Below are 25,592 nucleotides of genomic sequence, written 5' to 3' on the forward strand. Positions count from 1 at the left end.
CACTATATCACTGGGCAATTCCCTTGGAATCACCTTCAATTGGCCAAAGTCTGTGTTGCTGCCATCTCAACGAATAAGATTCATAGGGGTAGAGATAGACTCAAACCGAATGCGGGTCTATCTACCTACAGACAGAATAGAAACCATACAGACTCAAGTTCGAGCCTTACTTCCCAGGTCCAAAGCCCCAGCCAGAATGGTCCTGCAGCTATTGGGATCCATGTCCGCCACGGTACTTCTAGTCCCCTTGGCAAGGTTGCACATGAGAATTCTCCAGTGGCTTCTTTCAGCTCAGTGGTCCTTTCAGGAACTCCCTCTCAGTCACCTCATATGGATCACGGAAACATGCAAACGGGACCTTCGCTGGTGGCTAGTGCCCTCCAATTCGGATCAGGGACGACCCTTTGTTCCACCTCCTCCTGCGGCCACTTTGACCACGGACGCCTCCCAGATGGGGTGGGGGGGGCATTCCCTGGGCAGGTCAGTCCAAGGCAAATGGCACCCAGAAGAGACCCTACTTCATATCAACATCCTAGAAATGAGGGCGGTGCTTCTGTCCCTTCAAGCCCTTCACGATTATCTCCCTCAGGGCATGATTGCCGTTCACTCAGACAACATGTCAGTGGTCTGGTACCTGAACAAACAGGGAGGGACCAGATCCTATCCTCTTTGCAGAGAGGCCATGAGAGTCTGGGAATGGGCAGTCTCGACCAAACGCTTTCTAGTGGCTACTCATATCCCGGGCAAGTCCAATGTGATAGCCGACAGACTGAGCAGAACCATCCTCTCTCCTCACGAATGGTCTCTGAACATGACAGTTGCAAGTCAGATTTTCAGCAAATGGGGAGTTCTGTGTTGTGACCTCTTCGCGACTCCACTAAATGCGAAGTGCAAAAAATTCTTCTCCCTAACCCCGGCTCCGGGGAAGAGCCCCATGGGCGCACTAGCCCGTCCTTGGCCCACCGGCTTGCTTTATGCCTTCCCCCCAGTTCCTCTCCTTCCCAGGGTGATCCAAAAGGCATCTCTCTTGGGGAGCAAAATGATCTTAGTTGCTCCTTACTGGCCTCGTCAAGTATGGTTTCCCTATCTTCAGAAATATGCTCTGGAAGGTCCATGGTTCCTGGATCAGATCCCAGACCTTTTGGTTCATCAGTCGGGACTATTCCACCAGTCCCTGCACACCTTAAAATTGACGGCTTGGCTCCTCCTCTTCCGACTATAGTCAGGAGTTATACATTGGATCCAGAGGTTGTGCACATATTATCTTCGGCCCATAAGTCTGCTACTAAGAAACTGTATTCTAGCAAATGGAAAAGATTTGCTATTTGGGCTCAACTCCGGGGCCTGGATCCCATCTCTATTCCCGTGGCAGAAATACTAAAATTTTTAACTTCTCTTTTCAATCAAGGCTCTTCAGTCTCTACCATCAAGGTTCAATTGGCAGCGATTTCCAATTTTCACGAATCTATAAACCCACCTTTAATGAGCAACAGATTGTGTAAGACCTTCTTGAAAGGTGCTGCGCTTTTAAGACCTCCGATTTCTCATCCTGCTCCTCCATGGGATCTCGATGTGGTGTTACACGCCTTAACTTCCTCCCCCTTCGAACCGGCAGCTACATGTGATCTAAAATTTCTATCGTGGAAGACTGCTTTTCTGGTGGCGATTACTTCTGCCAGAAGAGTTTCAGAGCTTCAAGCTTTGTCTGTAAAAACCCGTACTTGGTTTTTCACAAAGACAGAGTATCTCTCAGGCCAAATCCTTCCTTTGTCCCTAAAGTTTGTTCCAGTTTCTGCCTACAATAATCGTTAGAACTTCCAGTCTTTTTTCCAAAATATTCTAACAAAGCGGAATTCATATTCCACACATTAGATGTCCACAGGCAGTTGCGTTTTTATTTAGACAGGACCAAACAAACAAGGAAAACAGATCAGTTGTTTGTATCCTTTGCAGACAATAAATTGGGAAAAGCTGTCACAAAGGTCACTATTGCCAAATGGATCAGGGACTGTATTACTCAAGCTTATTCTTATTCTAACAAAGAGCTTACCACCTCTGTCAAAGCTCATTCTACAAGGGCTATGGCTACTTTGGTAGCATTTCATTCTAAGCTTGCCATTAGTGACATTTGTGCTGCGGCTACATGGTCTTCCCCGCACACTTTCATTTCCCACTACAAATTGGATGTGGCATCTAGAGGACGAGCTTCATTTGGTTCCACAGTGCTCAGGAGTGTTTTCCAATGAGCCACCCAGGATTTAGGTGCTAGGGACGCTGTCCCATCAGTACAGAATGTAGGCGAGATAGGATCACATAACATCTTTTAGTTATGTACTTACCATAACTTTAGATGTTTGGGATCCATCTCGCCTACATTCCTAATAACCCGCCCTCCTTCCCCCTTCCTTGGAGATCAGAGGATATCAGAAGGTCTGAATCCTGTTGTTTTATCTTGAAACATCTAACAATGTTATATAAACAAGTTGTGCATTTGTGCATGAATGCGGACAAACAAGATCTGGGGGATTAGTGGTGGTGCATCCTGGGATAAGAAATAGCTCAGCCAATAAGAGGCCTCGCTGTATAGCATAGCGTGCCGAGTCGGAGCCGAGGGATCGGCTCCGAACCCATCAGTTCAGAATGTAGGCGAGATGGATCCCAAACATCTAAAGTTATGGTAAGTTCATAACTAAAAGTTCTCCAAGTCAAGAGATTTGTACCTTTTTAGTAACCTTAAAAGGTGCTCACGTTGATCGCTGAATTGTTCTTGGTGTATTTCATTCGTATACCTTCCAGTTCCACTGAAAGGGTTCTCCACACAACTGAGTAACTGCTCGACTGTTGCACTTCCGGTATTGCGAGCACGAAATTGCAAATGCTGCTCCTTTGCTCCACGCTCGCTAAAAACCCCTGCCGAGTTACCCAGATCAATTACAGTGTCCATTTCTTCAAAAAGCTCAACTGGACTGGAGACACGAGTTACAGGTTCATGTTTTTCTTTGCTAGCCTTCGCTACTAGGAATTTTAAGGAACTTTGAATGTCAACTAAAGTTGCCACAATTGTTTTATTGCTTAATTATCTTGTGTATTTAAGACTTTGATTTTTTACTTTGAAATGATTCTGAGGAAGTCGTTTGATGAAAGCGGACAAATAAACCTGTGGAACGCTATTGTTTGGAGCCTGGTGGTTTTACTTTTGTGCTGACCTCCCCTTGGAGTTTGTGTTTAACATGGGAACTGGCTCTGCCAGGAGTGGCAATGGCACCACCATGCTCAGGGTCAGATGCAGTGATAGTAGCTGATGGTGACTGGTGTCTGCTGGGCCCATATCCCACATGGGACCAGCCAGGAAAATGTGCCCATGGCCTGCCATGTCATGGTGTAGACAGCACACTCCCTTCTGTAGTGCTGGAAGTACTGCCACTACAGGAGCATGCATTTGCATGGCCATGTGGACTCTCACCAGATGGTGTTGCTGATTTACATCCACATGTTCGATGCTCTACTCCCACCAGATGTTCCAGCACAGACAACGTGCAGTCAAGGACTGAAATTGTCTCACCCCACTGTCTGTCCAGTGCATCAGTGAAATGATCTATGGCATCACCAATGTGGTGGAGGGAGTCACGGATGTCAGCCTGTGCTCCATCCATAATCCTAAGCATCCATCTGGTGTTGCATCCAAAATATGCCTGTGTCTCCATGACGGACTAAAACATGCATTGAATGACCCATGGTGTGACACCTGTGACAGGTAGTGGATGGGCAGCAGTCCTCCTTTGAGCACGCCTGTCAATCTACTTGTGTGGGACCTCGCCAGTTTTCTGGCTATGGCTAGTGTCTACACTCACTGATGCCATAGTTGCTACACTCTCCTATTTGATGTCACCACACTCTGTCCGATATCTATGACCGTAGAGGATTGGGTATTTGTGGGCATACTAACTGTGTGCAGGAATACTGTGGGAAGAAGTGGGATGTCAACCCATGGGACAGATTCAGCCCCCAACAACACCACTTGTGCCTCACTATGGCCACCATTATCATCAGAGTCTGATGAGACACTGACATCAGGTTGTGAGGGGGACACACTTCAACTCCCATTTTCACCTGTGAGGAGGAAGACAAAACAAGTACATTAATTCCTGCACTATTATGTATGGTAATCCACACTCATACACATACAGGTGAGGAGCCACAACTGCATTACACATACCACATCTTATTTCTGATCCACAACACACAAGCAGACTACACAGACAAGACATGCCCTTTATAACATGCACTGCAGCTATGTCTGGTTAATGTTGCCAGTACTATATACCTGTGAGATAAGAGATATGTCAGTGTATGTGATATACCTACACCTAAAACACAGTGTACCCATCTTGAGCATGCTATGCCAGTTCTAGTATCACTGCCTCAGGTATGTACCATCTCCATATTGTGTATGAACAGGCATCTGTGAGTGATTGCCTCCTGTATAGCAGACTGCATAGACCTTCTCAAAAATAAATGCAAATGTGTTACTGCTCCTGCAAATACACAACTGTGATTACCCATTCAGTGCATGCCAGTTACCCCTCTGAAATTGAACATACAAGTATTGTACTCTGGCTAAGCATAACAGTTGTGCCTAGGGCAAAATGTCAGCCATTAACATTCTTAGGGTATATATGATCCATAAAACAACAGTATCACACTTACCAGGTAGGGAACCTTGTACTCCAGCCACACCTGGTGTACCTATGGAAATGTGAGGGAGAGGTATTGTCAGCAATACCAAATGTGGCATTAGTACAGGGTAATATGTGCATATATCAGTATGTACTGTAGCTAATGTGATACTGCCTACATTGCTTACATTCTGAGTATGTGTGCACAACCGTGTGTTAAAACCAACCCCCCATGCAGATAGACCTGACAGCCATGTACTGGTATGCAGAGGCTGCCACAATGACTGATACAGTATTACACTGATGAACGCAGGAAGCTTACCTGGATGCTCCTCTGCTGTGGATGCTGTGGCTCCCACCTTCATGATGTATGGGGTGATGGATGCTTGGGAGCTGGTGGTTGATCCCAGGTTTGCCAGGAATTCCTCTGTGGCTGAGAATGGTTGTTCTGCTGCAGGCCATCCACTGGTGGCAGCACAGTCCCTGGCCACAGCGGTATTCCTTTGCTTTACATCATTCACCATATCTGTGGCCCTGTGTCAGACCTCCTTGTGGGTTCTGTCCTGTAGCCCTACTTGGTTTACTGCTGTGATGACGTCAGCCCACAGTGCTGCACATTGGTCACGATGCTGGCGTGTCTTGGACAGCAGACTGTTGTGATGCAGTCTGAGGCCATCCAAGATGACATTATTTTCAGCCTCTGAAAATGGCAGGTGCCTCCTTCAATACATCCTTTCTGAAAGACAGCAAGAGGGGAACATATCACAGGACCACATACATTGATATCCACTATGTACAGACCCTGCACATCCAAATTGGCCTGCACTATCCACTGCTACCTTCCATGCCATATCCTACAGTCTATCAACACACTATGTATGTTGCTATCACCAACATAGTAGCAATACCGGTTATGTCCTTGTGTGCCATGACATAGTGTGCTGTATGTCTCCACACCCATCAGTGCTATCTACTATGGTGTGTCCCTTGTGGGCAAAGTCCCACTACTATGTCATATGGCCACTGTCACACACCTAGGTGTGTGTTATTACAAGTATATAGGGTCAGTCCAGCAACATCAGTATGCCACAATGACAGACAGCAATGCAAACCTGCTTTAGTATATCCTCCCTGTAGGTGTCATACTTCTTCAGTACACAGATGCTTGCAGAATATGTACATTTGCCTGATATATGTGGTCCTTTTGGCATAAACCTGTGGATATCTGGCAAGAGGTTGGCTAATAATTAATGGTTGTTCTCAGAATATAGAGAATCTGGCTGTCACACACCAGAAGCCTCAGAAAACAATTATGCTACAGTAATATTACTCTATTCATGCTCTTACTTTGTATGACCAATATGTACACTCTGTTGCTGAGGTTTGGCCTGTGTCCCTCCAGTTATAATGGCTATGACCTGACTTCCTGCTGTAGGGGGTTGCCAGGTATGCTAACCATAGCTCTCAAGCAATGACATAGGAATGTCGACTAAACTGTGACCTAGCCAGAGTACATCAGAGACAGTCAGGGACAGCTTTACAATATCTGAACTATTCCTGTGTGACATTCGTAGACTGAGAGGTGCTGAATAACAGTACATTATGTGATATGACAGCTGTGTCCACCCTTACTTACTGTCAATGTCTAACACATAATCCAGTAGAATTCGTACAGGAGCTGACTGTTGTAGGTGGGAGTGAGAGGGCCACAGCTCTGATGTAATTCCCAGCAGGCACAGTTGAGAGGCATGTTTGTAGCTGTTGGAGAGCATCACCAACATGTAATTTCCAGAGATGTACTACAGGCCTACTGTTGTAATTACTATTCCCTATAACTGCATCCTACCATCTGCATCCCATTATATGGGGACTTGTATTATGTACCTGGTAAAGTGAGGTAATCCTTTTGTGAACAACTCCTCAAGAAAAATGCTTGGTAAATCACAGTCTGTCTTGGTAAAGCAATTTACAGACCTGTTTCCCATAGTCAGTTGCTTGCCTTTTGTAGGTAATGCTCATTAACAGGTAATTGCCTATCCACCAATCTATGGCTCAGACCTGCTAATTGCATCCAGAACAGCGGGTTGCATTTTCATTAGCCAATGACATGGCACCACAGTGCAATATTTAAGGACTTCATATAGGCCTTGGCCCCTTTCTTAGGCTTTGAGATGGACATTAGTGAGGTGTGGAGACTAGCATCACAGTGGGTAGGTACAAATGCTGTCCACTGTTGAGATTTATGAGGTATGTCCACAGTTTTGCATGCTGTGTTTGACCATTGTCAAATGACATTGTGATTATCTGGCAGTTCAGTGTTAAACATTGCGGGTTGTGGTCAGTAAGGGGGAAGAAACATGTCAGTGTCAGACATCATACCCATCAGAATATGCATGCTGCTGCAGTAGCTGCTGGTCTGTCAGCTGAATATGTCTGTAGGGACAAACTGTGAAACATCCCTGTCGCTCGATCTTTGCCCCCTACCTGTTTATGTATGGGTGTTGTCTGGATCCTGTGTTTTAGGGGGTTGTAAGGTATGGTAGGTCTGTAACAGGTAGCATAATGTACAGCTGCATATGTTGCAGGCTGCAGTTGCTGATGCAGCCTAGGACACCTAGGGGGGAGTGTGAACACTTTGGAGGACAGTAAGCTGTATATGTCACTGAGGGGGCAGTGTCAGCTCTGTCACTACAGCAGAGCCAGGGTGAGGGTACCCATAACAGTCCAGTTGAGGCATGTGCTTAAGGTACATATGTTATGTAACAGTTCCAGTCAGAGAAATCTAGATGACATATAGGTAGGCTATACCAATATATACAGTGTATGCTTACCTACAGGCCTTTGCCTTGCTAACATGGGTAGCAGTTGACAGATATACCTGCTACCCCAGGCCTCACACACATCCATTTTTATTTATATGGCTGTGTACTGGTGTAGTGGCTGCATAACAGTTGCAAGTCACTCCCATCATTCCCACTATATGCACTTGCAGTGTGTCAGTAGCAATCAGTATATGTTGCTGAAAACACCTGTTTTAATTCAGAACTGAGTGGCCTAATGGGCTAATGCACTGTGCAGTAGTAGACAGGGGCCCACGTTCGAGATGTGGCAGGGGAGTACTCTGAGAAACACATAAGTTGATTAAGGCACTTTTAAGCAGTGTTAAGTGGGTTTGCGTGGAGCACTGCTCTGCTTAGCTCCACTTAAACCAGCACTAAATTTAAAAAAAGAAAAGAAAAAGGCGGTGATAGGAAAGTGGCGAAATAGGGGCACTCAAAGGGAAAGGCATACTGAAAGGCAGGTAGGATTGTGCAGGAAGGGTGTAGGAAAGAACCATAGCTTTCCATTTCTTGTACAACAGCTGAGCAGGTTTTACAGAATTTGGAATTTGGGCCCTCACACCCTAGATACAGGGCTGAGGCAACATAAGTGTGTTCATTAATTAATGTAATCATTAGTTGTGTCCAGTGGACATGTGCAAAATGGAGAGCTATACATGAGGGTGATATTTTGTTGTGGGACAGGTGCCTTTTTTTTTAAGGAGCGAATGGAATGCTGGGGAAGGGATAGATACATGTGGGGAGGTAGGCTGGGTAGGAGAGGTTGCATCTGCAGGCAGAAAAGACAGATAAGGCATCATACAGGGGTGGTGTGTGACACATGAGGGGGGTAAACACCTTGGACGGAGAGGGTGTTGTGGAATCAGAGGTCCATGTGCCCCCAGATGGCAGCAGTGTGACTGAGCTCCCCACCCATGGGCAGTCAGCATTGCTCCTTCACTGCCCCAAAGGTGGCTGTGTTGGAGGCTAGTCCCCAGGGCCACCAGGCCCCTCCAGGTTGGCAAGTCTACCCTCAGTCTGGTGCAGGCATTGCTCATACCTACTATGAACTATCTTGTACACCATCACTGGTAGCTGATCTTGGGTGACAACCCCTGCTCCCAGGGGGGAACAGGCTATGTCCCTTGAGGCAGTTCCACCCATAAGGTGGTGCAGGGCAGGCATGCTGAGACCTGGTGCCACTGCCAGCTGAGGTAGGGTTGGTGGATCACCAGGAGCTGGCCTACCCATTTGAGCTGTGGTGTTGAGGTATTTCAATGTATATAGGTTAGTAATGAACAAAACATTATAATATCATGCCAGAACATTGCAAATACCCCAGTAGCATAATAATGCATAGTATAAGGAACACAACAATAAGTAAGATAACAGTCAGTATAGTAACAGCATGCCAGTAATAGTTATGACATAAGGCCAACAACATAGCTAATTCAACAAGATATGTTAGTATGCAACCATTGTAATACATAACAATAATAAAACACAAGGCCCAACATAACATTTAGAGAACAACATATGTTAATAGTAAGCCATAACTAATGTATAACAATTATAAATTATGATGAAGATAAGGGGTGGGGGGGGGAGAGAGAGATACAGTCCATTAATACCAGTATAGGCTATATAGTTTGCAACAGTTCTGTTATATACTCTACAAGTCTGTCCTTCCTTTATGTATAACAGTGTCCTATAGCTGCTGTAGCAAGAACATACCTCTCAAGCTATCCACATGGGACAGTATGGGCCAAGCAGTAACACCAACAGGTACACAACTACAGAGGACTATTACATGTCAGGTGGACTTATATAAGTGCCAAGGTATACTGTGGACTGATGTAGTGTGACTGTGCTATTGACATAATCATGTCAATGATAGCTCTATGGCAGACGGATTAGGCAATGGTGATTACAGTCTGGGACAGCGTGACACTTAAGAGACATATATCATGTACAGTAGAGAGAGTAAACAACTATCATGTTGTCCTCGGCAGGCATGGGGTTAGACCATCAGCAAATGTTCAGAGAAACACCAGGCATACAGCCATACCAGGATTACATATTATATTTATTGCATTATCTTTTATTACTATTATACTTGTACTTGTTGCCTTTATTTTATGATGTCTTCTCACATTCCTGATCAATGCTATTAATAGTCTGTCACATCTGAACACAGAAATTATGAACCCATAATAAAGGCTATTGCACCCATTTACCTGTAATTCCTGTGGGGGGAATATCTGTTAACAATACATAACTGATTTAGTAATATTTATTAGTACTTGTCACTGGATTCGAACCCTGGTCTGTGTGTGCCAAAATGCACATCAGACACAGCATTTAACAAACCGAGCTACTGCTGACTATTGACTCACTGATATTTGCCTAGAACTCACCTGGAAAGAAAATATGACCTGGTAATAGTAGTACAAGTACATACAAGACTGCAGTGACAGTTGAACACACATGCATGAGATTCATGCATGACAGAGATACTAGGTAAACTGCACATTAATACATAGAATGCAGGTGTACACAATAAACATTTACTGGGTGGAAATATATGTGACGTGTACAAACCATATCAGTGTACTGGGTTGGCTACCTGACCCATATACAGTTGCAGATTGTACATTTGCAGTCTACAGCTATTACAGTTTCATACTTGCCTGCAGCACTGTAACTCACAGCAGGAATGCAAATAGCTGAAATGCAATGGTTAACACAATGCAGTCCTAACATACACAATATAACATGGGTGTTCCTGGTATTACTTCAGTTGTTAGTGCAGAACAAATGGCATGATGCATATGTCTTGTAGTACAGCAGCTGTGAATCTACAGTTTAGCATAACACTCTTTCTTAGGTAAACCTTGAGTCAGTTAGTGGTATTCTTTGTGTTTTTATCTCACAGCAGATGTCATACTCAATTTCATGAACAAAAGCCCTACTTACACACATATTGCACAACACAGCTTTCTTAGGGGTACCTTAATGCAGTTATTGGTATATTTTCAAGTCTTTATTGCACAACAGTTGATATTTTATTATGTATTTATTTTACATTTGTTGACCGGGAATGTCTGACTGGATGCATGTCCATTTTCAGTGGAGGCCCGGGGAGAAAAACTCACAGTTAAATTTTAAGCAAAATATAAGGTGTATACAGAAGCATTCAAATTTACATAGTACCAAACTTAACACTGACTAGATAGATTGATTGGATAGATTCATGTCCCAGGAACTTCCCAAACTACCTATCTATATCAAACAAAGCTCCTCATTAGCACTCTTCAAGAAAAGTCTTGATGATTGAATGGGAGATAGGAAATTCACCCCGGGGATCACTTCTGTGGCTCTGCTCGACAGGGGCACAGGAAAATAATTTTCTTTGGTGGCAAAAGCCAGGGTACCGTTTGGCTAGGCTTATATAGGCCCTAGGGCCAATAGCCTAGTGCCTACCTATGAACTTATGAACTAGTAACATACCATTGAAGCTTACATTTTAATATGTGTACATAAACTGAACACATCTTACAGTTTTAGGTTGAGGCATTACATAATGGTGAACATCGTTAGTAGGGGTTGCATTTTTGTTTTATACAGTTAAGTTGTGAGCAAGTTAGCCACAGCAGGGAGTATAGCAACAAAGAGAGCAAAGATTAGAGATAGTAGGGAGTATAGTAGCAGGAGAAGAGACAGAGATGGGAAACTGGATAACAGGTTAAGTAAGAAAACAGGAGGTGTAAGTAGCTTAAGTATAAAGTAAGAGTAGAGGTGTAAAGACAAAAGTAAAGTTTAGCGGATAGATAACAGAGTGTCTTAGCAGTGACATATGGGTATTGACTAAGGGGTTAGAATTAGAGGTGGAACTGGAAGGAAGCTAGACAAGTTGCATTATTTTGGTGATGAAGCTGAAGTCAGAGGCCAAGAGTAGGAGGAGAGGGTGGGAGAGGGGTGGTGCTGCAATACAGCTGTAATTCGACAATTATTGCAGCACAAACTTTATTTCATATAAATTATTAGGTTTAATGCTTTAATCTTTATTGCACTATAGTTGTCAGTAGTCAGTTATTTCAGCACAGGTCTATGTCCATATTCATTGCAGTACACAAATATATACTGTATGTACCTACTGGTAGTGAATGAATTACTCTATCTTGTGTATTTGATTATAGATTGCAAATTACTCTGTACTCACCACACTCATGGTACACCCTGGCCAGGTGCTCTGCATGGGCCTCTAGGTTGTGAGCTCTCTCCTCTGCAGCTGTAGGGAGAGAGGCACACAATTATGTGTACCTGTCTATCACGCATTCAGAGTAAGTATTGGTAAAACAATGCTAACATTAGTTATAAACATATGGGGCATTCCCATCCTGAGTACCCTGGACCCAGGTGTCCAAAAGTCTCCCGTTCTGATGCTTCAGATCATCATAGTGATAGTGGATCTGATCATCTGTGCGGGGAATACCTGTAGCACTAGTGAGATCATGTGCTAGCTGGTCCCAGTCGTCCACCTTGTACTCTGATCCCTGGAACTGGCCCTGCAGCAGCCAGTGCCCACGGTCTTTCACTAGGAGTCCAACCATGACCCTGAACTCCAGAATGCTCCACTGTGGCACCCAGAAGTATCACTCTCTCCTACACCTGCCACAGTTCATTCACCGTTCAAACTCCAACTGGTTATGCTGTATTTCCACCTATTGCACTTAATATAACCTATTTTCCTGCCCTTACACACCGTTGGGCCATTTTTAAAAATGTGGCGCTTAGCACCAAGCAAACCAGCTTAGCTGAGCTGAGCAGTGCTTAAACTGCCAATGCTTATCAATGCTTAACACCATGCAAACCAGCTGAGCTCACCAGTGCTTAAACTGACAATGATAAGTAGTGCACAAACCCACTAAGTGGAGCTGCACAGTGTCAAGCGGTGCTAAAATGTATCTTGTTTAAGCAGTGCTTGGCATGGCTTAGCAGGGCTTAGTGTAGCTTAGCTGAGTGCAGCACATCAGGATTTAAAAATAATTGGCATAATTTGTAATTGCAAAATAAATGCTTAATAACTCTTCAGTGTGCTCAAACCCTACATCTACTGCACATAAGGCTGTCACTTTAACCATTTGGCTACATGGATGTGTAGAATGGTGCTATGCTTTTACATGTATCTCACACCTACGTTTAAGCATTGCTGAGCACCACACCACCCCATGCAAACCCAGTCAGCTATGCTTAAACTTGACCTTTGGATTCATAATTAAATGTATCCATTTTCTATTTGTAGATGTCTGGCACTTGTCCATTGCTGCATGGGATGGCTACTGCACTTTGACAGTGCAGGGGGTGTGTTACTCATCTCCGGAAACAGTTACACACTCCCTATACTGATTCAATAAATGTGTTACATGGCTCTCCCTCAGTAATGCACCTTCATTAATATGCATGGCGCGCCACCGAGGGGGAACAACGTACATGGCCACGGTACCCTCCATGTAGGCTGTACACTATGCCTACATAGATTTTATTAAATCTGGGGGTATGGCTTTTTATAATGTTGACATAAACAGTATAAAACACATTGAAAAATGGTAAGTTTTAAAGGGCAACAAGGAATTGTAATGTCATAAGGGGCAAATAATTATTTATAAGTGGAAGAGGGCATCATTTAAAAGACACATTTGAAACACCAGCTATGACAACAGTTTTCTAAGATCAGATGAAACCAAATGACATGTACACCTGTGTTTTTTCTAAATACTCCAGGTATATTTCCATAGGTCCATATGTGGGGTCTATATTACAACCACAAAAAGTCAGTTCAGCGAATGGCATTTTACATTAAAAATGCCATTCAGTGAACTGTTATAGTGAGATCACAGTACAGTGAAGATTGGAAAATTTGCCTTTTCCTCACTGTAGTGCGATCACGGAGTTGGTATATATAATTAACCGGGGGTGTGGGGGGTGCAGCCCCCCCCACAAGAGTGAGTTCAATGAATGGCATTTTAAATGTAAAAGCTGTTCGCTGAACTGACTTTTTGTGGCTGTAATATAGATCCCCATATGTAATGGTAGAAGGTTATGAAAGAATTATAGGATGTGATGATATTTATAATTGGCTGTCTATAGGGGTGGTTTATATAACATTATGTGATTCATGCTCATGGTTTTATGCAGGGAAAGCAGAAAGAAAACTGAATAAGAGTATTTATGAACATATGTTGGCCATTAGAAATAAACACAAAATAGAAACAGTATTATGTGTACAAATTAAAAAAAAATATTCTGGATCAGATTTTACTAACACAAAGGGGAGATAATTTTAAATCTCTCATTGTGAAACAGGAGTTGTGATGGCAACTGCATTTAATGCCTCTGAGTCACAGGGTTTGAATGAAGTAGTCTCTATAAAATGCTTTCCAGAGTTAAAAAGAATGAAAGGAAGTAATGTAATGTTTCATGCATTTGTAATGCCATGATGTGTGTGACGATGTGAAGGGGTTGCCATCTATGCCAGAGAGAATAGGGCAGTGCATGTGTAACATGCCAGCATAGTTAGTTGGAGTTTTGTGAATATTTTTGTGTCATTTGACTATCACACTGACTTGTACGGATGCTTGTGTAAAAAATGTATCAACAGTGTTATTATAAGTGATTAAAATGTTTATGTTTACACAAAGAATTCTGGAAGAGAAGAGTAGAGGTTTTTGAAATTGTTCTATAGCTTTCAAATCCTGCAACAGATCTTAGCAAAGATCTGAATGTGTATTGTACCAGCATCAAATGATCAAATGTGATGTCATTCTATAACCAGGACTGAGAGGATGGAACTCTCCCAGCATTTTGCTTTGTTTTCTTTTGGAACTTGATATATAAAAGATATGTGACAGTTACAGTTTGTTAGTTGAGTTCAGTTCAGTTAGTTGAACGCTCATCACTTGCCTTGTGTAAGTAAGCATCTCAGCAAGCTAGGTAACAGTTATTCTTTAGACAGTCAGGAAATACAGTGAGATTGGTTTAGTAGTGTTTTTCTGCATCTGCTTGAACCTGTCCAACTGTGTTATTTTTATTTCACCTGTGAGTGGAACTCTGATGTTTATTGCACTTTGATATTTAGTATTCTCATGTTTTCTATTTTATTATTTATTATTAAGTCTTTTGCCACTCTGAAATAGCCTGGCTGCTTTGGTTACACTCTACCATTTACTTTAGTATTGATTTTACTCAGTGTAATTGGATACCCTTGTAAGAGCCTGACAGTGATTAACTGGTGAGTTTGGACAGAAGGGGTACATCTAGTAAATAAGTACCAACCTTTCCTAGAAAAGTGTGTGTGTGTGTGTGTGTGTGTGTGTGTGTGTGTGTGTGTGTGTGTGTGTGTGTGTGTGAAAATCAAATACTCAGGTGTGGGTATGTCAGCTAACTGGAATTGGGACACAGTGCTCCAAAGTCAGCCAGAGACAGAGATTCCAGTCCCAGTGGAGAATGTTCCCTGTGTGCTGTTGAGGGATGCTGTGTTTGATGCAGAGAGCTGCATTTGGAAATACTGTGTTAATTCATTCCTGTTTTTAGTGACTGTTTCTCACCATTGTCAGTGGTGAGGATTGAGGCTCCTTGATTACAGACCCGAGGTAAAGAGACGTTTGCCTGAGTAAATTTGTTCTGATGACATTGAAATGGCACAGAAGAAAGTGCTTAGCACTGTGATAATAAATAGTGGTTTTATTAATGTCTTGTGATTCTTTATTTCTATTTTGGGTATGTGTGTGTGTGTGTGTGTGTGTGTGTGTGTGTGTGTGTGTGTATGTGTGTGTGTCTGTCTGTGTGTGTGTGTGTGTCTGTGTCTGTGTGCGGGTGTGTGCGGGTGCATATTCATTGGTTTGATTTTAAGTTCTAACTGCAACATTACAAGAGCTTTTTCCTTTTAAATGAATGAATGAATGACTTTTAGAAAAAAAAAAATGTATGGAAAGATCTGTACCTCATGGTGTCTCTTACATTAAATCAACATGCAAATATGCACGCTGCTAAGGTTACTGATACACAGCAAGATAATATACATCTGTTTTTTTTTTTTTTTTTTACAGTTGTCGATTAGGATCTGCATACTGATAATATTGACAAATGGTCTGAAAGAGAATGATAATGTGCCCACATGTAGGTCTTCTAGAAATGTTTTGGCTATCTGTAATGAGTGGAAAAAGATTCAGTTTTGATTAATCTACAATATGTGAATCTTTCTTGACCCATAGATGAAATGGTTACAAATAATACTGCATACTTGTGACATTGTAAGCAATATAACACACCATGCAGTACATGTATGATAGTAAACAGAATTATATGGATCCTTATACTAGAACTATTTTGCACAGTAATACAATTCAGCATATAGAATGTTGAAGTAGATGGAAACAGTTTCCTTTTGACAGTTCTAACACTGCAACATTACAAGTGCACTGCCAATTTACACAGAGGCATATGAAAAGTATTTCTGAAAAATATGAAATGATTACCACTCTTCTGTCCAAACCAGCATCTCATAATCTGTGCCTTGGAAAACCTTGGAAATGCTCATTGCTCTTTTCTTTGAAGTAATCTGTATTATGGCAAACAAGCTAGTTAGGTCTGGTTGTAAGTAGGTGAATAACTGGTAGACATTGTTTGCTACCTCACTGTGCATTCCCATCAGTGTGTTAGCTGGTGTCTACCTGCATGTACTAATATACATTGTAAGTGCATATTACTCTTTTTATTCTTCTGGATTGTTTAGTAGTAGCCCATTACCAAGAACTGTGATCTGTAAAACTGTCACAGGCTGCTTTCTCACTGAAATGAGAGACATGTTTGTTTAATGCTTCAAACAAGGAGATAGAAACCTGAAAAGAACAGTTTTTCCCTTAAAGACTGCATGACGTCCTGCTTTCTGTTTATTTCATGACTGAAGTAACTTGTTTGAGTTCCTTTGAGTTCTGGTTTGTGGTAATAAAATCCCTTTTGGTTCCTGACTGAAAAAAATGATTGTATTTTGCTTGACAATGTAAAGCCAGGTTTGTCAGCTTTGATGGGAATTCTGGGGAAGCATTTACATTTACAACTTTGAGAAATATGACATCATCATAATTCATCATCATTGATCCTTTTTTTCCCCATTTTCTACATGGGGTCGGGGTGGCATGTTAACTGTCACCATCTCTCTCTCAATTCAATGTTACACTCCTGCCTTCTTTGATACTCATGCCTGACTGTTAAAGATCTTCTCTCACACAGTCCATCCACCTCTTTGCTGGACACCCTTCCTCTTGCATTCTTTCTGTCTGTCCCAAATCTTCTTCACCAGATTGTCTTCTGTTTTTCTGCACATGTGCCCAAACTACCATAATCTGTTCTCTTTGATCTATTCTGGAATTGGAGCTACATTGACTTCTGCTCTTATTTCTTCATCTGGCCCACAGTGTGCATCCTACCTCCCACCTCAGGCACTTCATTTCCATCACCCCTAGCTTCCTCATCTGCTCTGCCTTTACTTCCCAGGTTTCTGTACCATACTGTAGTACTGGTCATGCTACTGTTTTATACACCTTACTTTTCTGCTTCTTTGGCATTCTTCTGTTATACACTATACCAGCAACTCTATGCCAGTTGGCTGCAGCCCCTCTGATTCTAGCTTTGACCTCTTCATTAGACTTCCCTTCTCCTGAACCACCCCTCCCAGATACTTGAAGCTGTTAACCTGTTCCACTTTCTTCTTATCTCCATTCTCAGCTTCTTCTGATTTCCCCAATTTGCTACCATTACCACCATCTTATCTGTACTCAGTTTCATCCCATGTGCCTTCAGTTTTGCATTCCATCCCCTATCCTTTGCTGAAGTTCTTGCTCAGTCTGCCTGTAATGCTACATCATCTGCATACAGAAGCTTTGTTGATCTGTCCCCTCTGACTTGTTTGCTGATGTAATCCATCACCAGTATGAACAGCAGTGGGCTCAGAGCCGAACCCTGGTGCACACCCACTCCCAATGGAAATCCCTCTGTGAGGCTGAACACTGTTCGTACTTTAGTCATTGGGTCCTTGCACATAGCCTGCATTAATTCTACCAATATTTCTAGATCATCAAACCACCACAGTACTGCCAAAATCAGTTTTCTTGGGACCTTGTCATATGCTTTCTCCAAGTCTGGGAATGCCCATTTGGTATCTTTCCTCATCTCTAGCTTCTTCTCAGCTATCAGTCTCACTGCAAACATCAAGTCAGTTGTGCTGCATCCTGATCTGAATTGGAACTGCTCATTTCCCATCTTACTTTCTACTACTCTGCATATCCATTTATCAATTATTCTCTCCAGAACTTTCATGCAATGTGATAGGAGTTTGATGCCTCTGTACTGCCCACATTTGTGAATGTCCCTTTTATTCTTGTACACTGGCAACAAGTATGCTTATTCTGAAGTCATCTGGGATATGCCTTTCTCTTCACACTGCTATGAGTATCCTTAGGAGACATTTTTTTCCCTATTTCACCCAGAATCTTTATCATATCTGCTGTGACCTCATCTGAGCCTGCTGCTTTCCCTGACTTAATTTTCCTTAGTGCAATCCTTACTTCTTTTAGGGTCCTCTTCTTTTCTCATCGTAGGCTGTTTCTGGGGTAGTACAGCTTCTGTGGGGTTTTCTTCATCCAGAAGCTGCTGGAAATACTCCTTCCATCTGCCTTTGATGTCCTGTGGACTAGTGAGCAGGTTGTTGTTGGCTCTTCATTATCTTTCTGTCTTTGCCTTGCAACCTGATATAGTTTCTTTGTGCCACCTACTGAGTCACTTTCCAGAAGCTGGTAGAGTGCCTCCGATGCCCCATTCTTTGCTATTGCAGCAGCTTTCTTACCTTATTTGTTAGCCAACCAGCATTCCTGCCTAGCCTGGTCGGTCTTTTCTTTCTCCCACTTTTTCTTGCACTCCTTCTTTCTTTCGATGACTTCCTGGACTTCTGCATTTCATCACCAAATTCCTTAAATACCTTATTTCCATATTTGGCTCAGCCACATATCTGTCCTGTAGTCCTCACACATTCTGTTTTGAGATGTTACATTCTTCTTCAACTTCACCTATTTCCTCCTTTTCTTTTGGTGCGGGAGCCCTGAGTAATTCCTTGAACTGTTGTGCTTTCTCTCCAGTCAACTTCCAGGTCTTTAGCTTGGTCTCTTTTGACCGTAAAGCCTACTCTAACCACTGCTTGCAGCTGATTGTGACAACCAGTGGTTTATGCAGTGGGCTGACTATTTCGCTGGGGATGACTTTGCAATGATTGATTCTACCCTAGTGCCCTTTCCTTACTGGGAAGGAAGTCTACCCGAGTTGCATATTAGCCACTCTTGTATGTGATTTTGTGACTGTCTCTCTTTCTGAACCATGTCTTGGCTACTATCAAGCCATTTGCCAGACAGAATTCTAGAATGGCTTCACCTTCTTTATTCCTGTTGCCCCACCCATGCAGACCCAGGCAGTGATCATATCCTGTTCTGTCTGTCCCGATATGTGTATTCAGGTTACCCATTATCAACACCAATTTCTGTTGTCTTGCTTTATCATCCTGCTTTATCTAGTAGGTCCTCCAACTGCCACCTGAATATTCTCTACTCTTCTCTTCACTATCACAACCCTGCTGTGAGGCACAGGTTGAGTTTATGAATACTCTCCTATCATTAGACTGGAGTCTGATTGCCATGAATCTATCACTATTTCTGATGACATCCCTCACAGCTTTCTAAAGCCTCTCTCTCACCACAGTTCTCGTACCATTTCTAGTTGACTTCCTCTTGAGTAGTATGTCTATCACCCAGTGAACCTACACTGAGTGTAACAATTCTTAGTTCATGTTTGGCAGGTTGATTGTGTTTTTCTTACATCCATCTTTTGCTCAACAGAGCTATCCCGGCTAACTCAGGCTGGGCAGCTGGACACTGGCCAGTAGATTATTGACCCAAAGCTGCTGGGCTTTATGGCGGACACACGCTGGTCAATAGGAGCTCATAGACCGCTCCCATCATTAGCATGGGTCCCTGGCATAGGTTGGAGTGGACCAGGTCCTCAAGCCCCTTATCACCAGCAAATACTCATGCCCATTTGGTGACATTAGTCAACATGACTTCATCTAGAGCCGTATTTTACACAGTCAAGTGGCTAGTCCTGCCACTATGTGTAGTCTGTGAGCCCTGTTCTAGAGATTCCTAAGTTCATTGGTAAGTACTAGGCTAGCTGCCCTAGTGTACTTTTTTAAGCCTAGCCAATTTCCCTTAGTTAGAATCAAACCCTGTACCTTGTGTCTATGAGGTTAACACCTTAACCATTATACCAACCTCAACCCCCTATCTTAAGGATGCTGCACACCACAGTAGATGCCAAAAGCAGTTGGTCTATACAATTCTTCCCTCTATAAGGTACCATTTAGAGTATGTGCTGCTGCCCACAGCTCCATAGATTGGTGAGTTTGAGATGAAAACACTCAACATGCTTTTGGAGGTGGGAGAAACTCCACAAAGACTCATGGAGGGCATGCAAACTTCAAACAGGCTGGAGGTCAGGATCGAACAATGTATGTTCTGTATGGGAGGTGAATACCTTAACCATTATGCCACGTGGTGTAGAACTACAGCAAGCCAACATTTTTCTTTTCTGTACAATTTATTTGTAACTTGAAAGCTTTAGTGCTTCAAACAATTCATGGAGAAGACCACAAATGGCCTGTTGTAAAATACTGCTACCATGAAACAGAATATGTAGGAGACCAAGCCAGACCTTGAAACAAAATTCTACTACACAACAAAATTAAAATATTAACAGGAGGCAAAGAGAACTGAGCAAGCCCTCTTCACTCAACATAATGAGAGCATTTAGACCCTGGCAGAGCCCTAACAAGGAAATGCACTAAAGTATTAAGGAAGAATAATGATGAGCATCAGAGGGTCATCACATCTCTGCAAGAGGACACCAGGGCTGTGGCTGAAAAAAGAATTCTTGCCAGGAAGGCTCTAACCAGTCTGGAGCATAATTCATAAGAGCTTGTTACTTTTTGAAGAAGATGAATTTCACTAAGAGTTTTGAAGCATTCTTGGTCACCATTGAGTGGGTGGCAAAGAGAGAAGGCTGGATTGACTGAAAAAGTCAAAACTAATTGCATGGAAAGCTACTGTAACTTAACAGTTATAGAAGCAAACAAGTTTCAAACAATTACAAACTGAGGTTGTAGCCTGCACCTGAGTCACACCAGCTGTTCAGACACGATGATTCCAAACATCAGTCTATAATCTATAGAAGCCTGTGAAGACTACACCTTGCCTCCAAATGGTTTAAGCCAAAAAAAAGCCAGGACTTAGACTTGTGTAGCTCACTGCTATCAACCATTTTTTGAGATCTCTACCTTCATTGACTCAGTATTGGAACAGTCAAGGGGAACTGAACTACAGCAGAACAATTAACAGATTTGGTTGAAAACTATGTGGTGATAGGTGAGTTAGCATAAGCTATATTTGAGAGCTCTAACTATGTGAACATTCCAAGAAAATCTAGAAAGACTGCTGAAGTGTAAAGGTGGGAAAGATGAGGTGTCAATTCAGTGAGACAGCCTAGAACAACCCATGTGTGGAAATAGACTGGATAAATTGAAATGTAAATGCTAACAGTATAATCATATAGTCAAAAAATGTCCAGTTAATGGTGTGCAGATGGAATGTCGCACATGTAAGTGTCATGTAGCACATTCATTATGCACTGCTGAGATACAGACAGGTACTGTTAGTAGTTCTGAAGTATTAATTCAAAAAAATGTGCTGTATGTGTAGAAGGGACCTGTGTAATCATTGCTTAACTTTGGCAGTATTTTGACTTTCACTTGTGAAAACAAAGATTAATGAAGCAGAGGAAACAGTTGCAGGTAGGATGTACATGTGGGAACAGAAAAAAATAATTCCATAAGTGAGTTACAGTTTCACACCTACAAAGATATACCTGAGCATTGTGTGGGAGTGACACCCAGAATTACGCATGAGGTCATTTCAGGAAGAAATTTTCCCTGTCCCTTGATATGTAGGCATATCAGAATGGTAAGACAGAAAAGATCACAGAAGAAGAATGGAAAAGAAAGCAGATAGTTCTCTGAAATAGATGTAAAAGAAAGCACTGATGAAGGAAAAGCTAAAAATACCTGTTATGTGTTAGCAGAGAAAGACCCAAGTCAAAATTAATTTGACGCTGAAGGAAGTAAATTAGGGAGTACTAATGAACTTAAATATTACCAGATGAGCTTTAAGAAGGAAGTTCACACCTGGATCCTACATTACAAGAGACTACGAATAATAAAATATAGATGGAACTACTAGATAAGCAGATCAGGCACTCAACTTTCCTATTTTCAAAGCATACAATGAATTGGTTTATTGGACTGATAAAAGAGAAAAGAAGTCATTAAGGATTTACTTGTATCAGAAGCCTTCCAAAACACTGTGATAAACTGCCTCTAGATATGGCATAGGAGGTCAACTAGTGTTGTTGTGTCTTTCGGTTTTCACAGTTAGGGGTCGCCACAGCGGAACTCCGGTCCGCTAATGATTGGCAGTTGATTTTTATGTGCCGAGTTGCCAGCCCTGATGCACAACCTTCAACGAAGGTATGCCCATTCACGCATATCTCCACGCAGAAGACGCTCTAGCTGAGAGTCGAACCGGTCAGCATCTTACTGTGAGGCGACAACGCTACCGCAACACCACCACTGTAGATAGGAGGTCAACTAGTGTACGATCACAAAAGACAAGGGAAAGAATTCTGCAGAGTTTTTATTGGCTGGTAAATTTTGCAGCTATAAGGAGGTTTTGATATTTTGCCTAAAACATCAGAAAACTATTATGTGTAAATCTATTTTGTTGTGCCTTGGTACCCCTATTCATAATTGACATTGATTTGGTGAGAATTATTACAGACTTAGTGGGATCAAGAGACCATGAGTAAATTTTAGTGATTGTAGTTTACTGCACCAGTTACCCTTAGGGTATTATGGAGAACCTTCACTGAACCAATTGCCAGGCAATTATGTTTCTGTTCTGTGAAGTACAATTTCACAAAGAAATGAAGGAACATTGTTCAGGTCCAGAATTATGAAGGAGCTTTTCCCGCAGATCAAGCACCTTGTAGCTTCAGTACACCATCCCCAAACAGATATTTTTCTTACAGTTTAATTTCTCCAAGTCTTTTGGGGGTTTTGATACCATGATGGGAATGGATCCCATTCCTAGGTCAGGGTATGATTACAGTTCATAAAACTAGTATTGTTTCAGTCTTTGATATTAGGCAACAGTGGTTCTCTCAGCACCCACAATGTGCCTAGCACTGCCTCCTGTAATTCATTCAGGGTTACATATATCGGTAGCATATCTGACTGTAAATTCTTTTTTTTTATTTGACCCATTGCTCCTACTACTATTAGAACTATCCAGAGAAAAAAACATTGGTGGCACATAGCAGGTATATTAGCAAAAGTACGTTTAATATAAAAGAACACAGAGAAAGTAAGCGCTTTCACGGACAACTCCCGCTTCATCAGACTAACATTAAACAGGTTTAACAAAACATTTTAAATAGACTCATAGATTACATAGCAACCAATAAAAACAAGACTTAAAAGTATGTGGAGTACAAATTAAAGTGCTAGCACACCAAGGAGCTAATTTTATAAAATGAAATAGTCAACAACTATACAAATATCCTAACTATTTAAAACTCTAATAATACCTTCGTAAAGCCATGTATTAAAATTATATATAAACACAAATATATTCATAAAATACATAAGTATATAATCTGTGTTCAAAAAATGCAGTACATATAAAAAGTATAAAAATATATAGAGAGAGGCTAAGCACAGTAAATATTACTAAAATGTATGTTTTATATATACACATTACATACAAATATCAATGTTCCAGTGATCTTGCTCTTAAAAAAGGTTTTAAGGATACTTTATTATTAAGTCCGCCTGGAATTTAAGCATCCATTCCTGCTCAACACCTTCTGTACGACTATTCAAATTACCTCCTCTTTTATTAACAGGGACTATTTTAAGTACAAAAAACTTAAAACCAAGTGTGTAACCTTCTTCTTTGATGTGCATAGCAAGTGCACTGCTTTCCTTAGCATTCCTGACATCCCTTATATGCTCCAGTATTCTGTCTTTCAAAGGACGATTGGTCTTTCCTATGTAAAAAGCATAGCAGATTGTGCAATAATTAAAGTAAACCACGTTCTTCATTTGACAATCAGCATAAAAATTAGACTCAAAGGTGAACCCCTTATGTGGATGTAAAAAGCGGCGTCCCATATGTATATATTGACAGGCTGTACACCTCCTACAACAGTACGTACCTAACCTGTCGGATTAGCAAAACCAAAACGTGAGGTGCGAGTACCAATCCAAGGCACACCGAAAGATTCCACAAAAATACTCCAAAGATCTTGAACGCCAATTTATTTTAAAATAAAATGCATTTTCGCCGCTACAAACAAGAAGCAGCTTCCTCAGAACAACATCACTGAAAGTCGCCAAAAAGCATTTTAAATATGTACAGGAAGTTCTTTAAACGATATCATTTCCTGTCTTAGTGCTCCTATTATGGAACAGACAAATAATAAGTATTATACATTAAATGCAATAAAATAAGAAATATATATGCAAAAAAGCATTTAAAATATATTAAATTCATTTGTTATTATTATATACTTTAATCTTATAGTCAATAAATTCCTGAGGATACCTAATTACTACTTATGCCTTTAAAAATGTATTTATTATAAAAAATTAAAAAATTAAAAACAATGGAAACATCCAAACATTTATCTACACTATATGTCTGCATGACAATTAATTCACAGGGATAAAAACTTTAAATTTTTTTATATTTTTTATATATATCTTTTTATGTCAGAGGGAAATCCTATCAATTAGTATATTATATATTATAATATATTCATATTTTTTCACCTCAAACATCAGGCCTAGCTCATATAACTTTTTAATCTAAGAACTGCTGAGATATTACAGTTCTCATTTAAACCAGGGGAATTAAAAGCATCCAATTTAATTTGCCATTCCAATTCATGTAGCTCTAACATAAGAGAAAGGGGGCCACCTCTCACACTAGGAAGCATTTGGTCAACACCCATAAAGACAAACTTATGGTCAGGGTAATTAGAAATGTGCTTAGCAAGGGCATTGTCAACCTTGCTATTTCTAATATTCTAAAATATAAAAAATTTAAAAGTTTTTATCCCTGTGAATTAATTGTCATGCAGACATATAGTGTAGATAAATGTTTGGATGTTTCCATTGTTTTTAATTTTTTAATTTTTTAATTTTTTAATTTTTTATAATAAATACATTTTTAAAGGCATAAGTAGTAATTAGGTATCCTCAGGAATTTATTGACTATAAGATTAAAGTATATAATAATAATAAATGAATTTAATATATTTTAAATGCTTTTTTGCATATATATTTCTTATTTTATTGCATTTAATGTATAATACTTATTATTTGTCTGTTCCATAATAGGAGTGCCAAGACAGGAAATGATGTCGTTTAAAGAACTTCCTGTACATATTTAAAATGCTTTTTGGCGCCTTTCAGTGATGTTGTTCTGAGGAAGCTGCTTCTTGTTTGTAGCGGCGAAAATGCATTTTATTTTAAAATAAATTGGCGTTCAAGATCTTTGGAGTATTTTTGTGGAATCTTTCGGTGTGTCTTGGATTGGTACTCGCACCTCACGTTTTGGTTTTGCTTGTTTGTTTTTTTGTACTTGGTTTGTGGTTTCGTCATGGCTACTGATGGTGCGGGAAGCCCAAGTACACCTAACATTTTTGGAAGTAACAATTTGAGACAAGGTTCGTCTGATACTGATATAGGAGCTTTACTTCTTTCTATTTCACAGCGGATGGACTCATTACATTCACGGATTGATTCTTTCGAAAATAGAATCAATAATGGAGCAGAGGGAAATGGCTTACCGGTAATGCATGGTGATCACATTAATGTTGA

Source organism: Protopterus annectens, chromosome 11.part0, assembly GCF_019279795.1.
Source record: "Protopterus annectens isolate FY-2018-M chromosome 11.part0, PAN1.0, whole genome shotgun sequence".
Taxonomy (NCBI): domain Eukaryota; kingdom Metazoa; phylum Chordata; order Ceratodontiformes; family Protopteridae; genus Protopterus; species Protopterus annectens.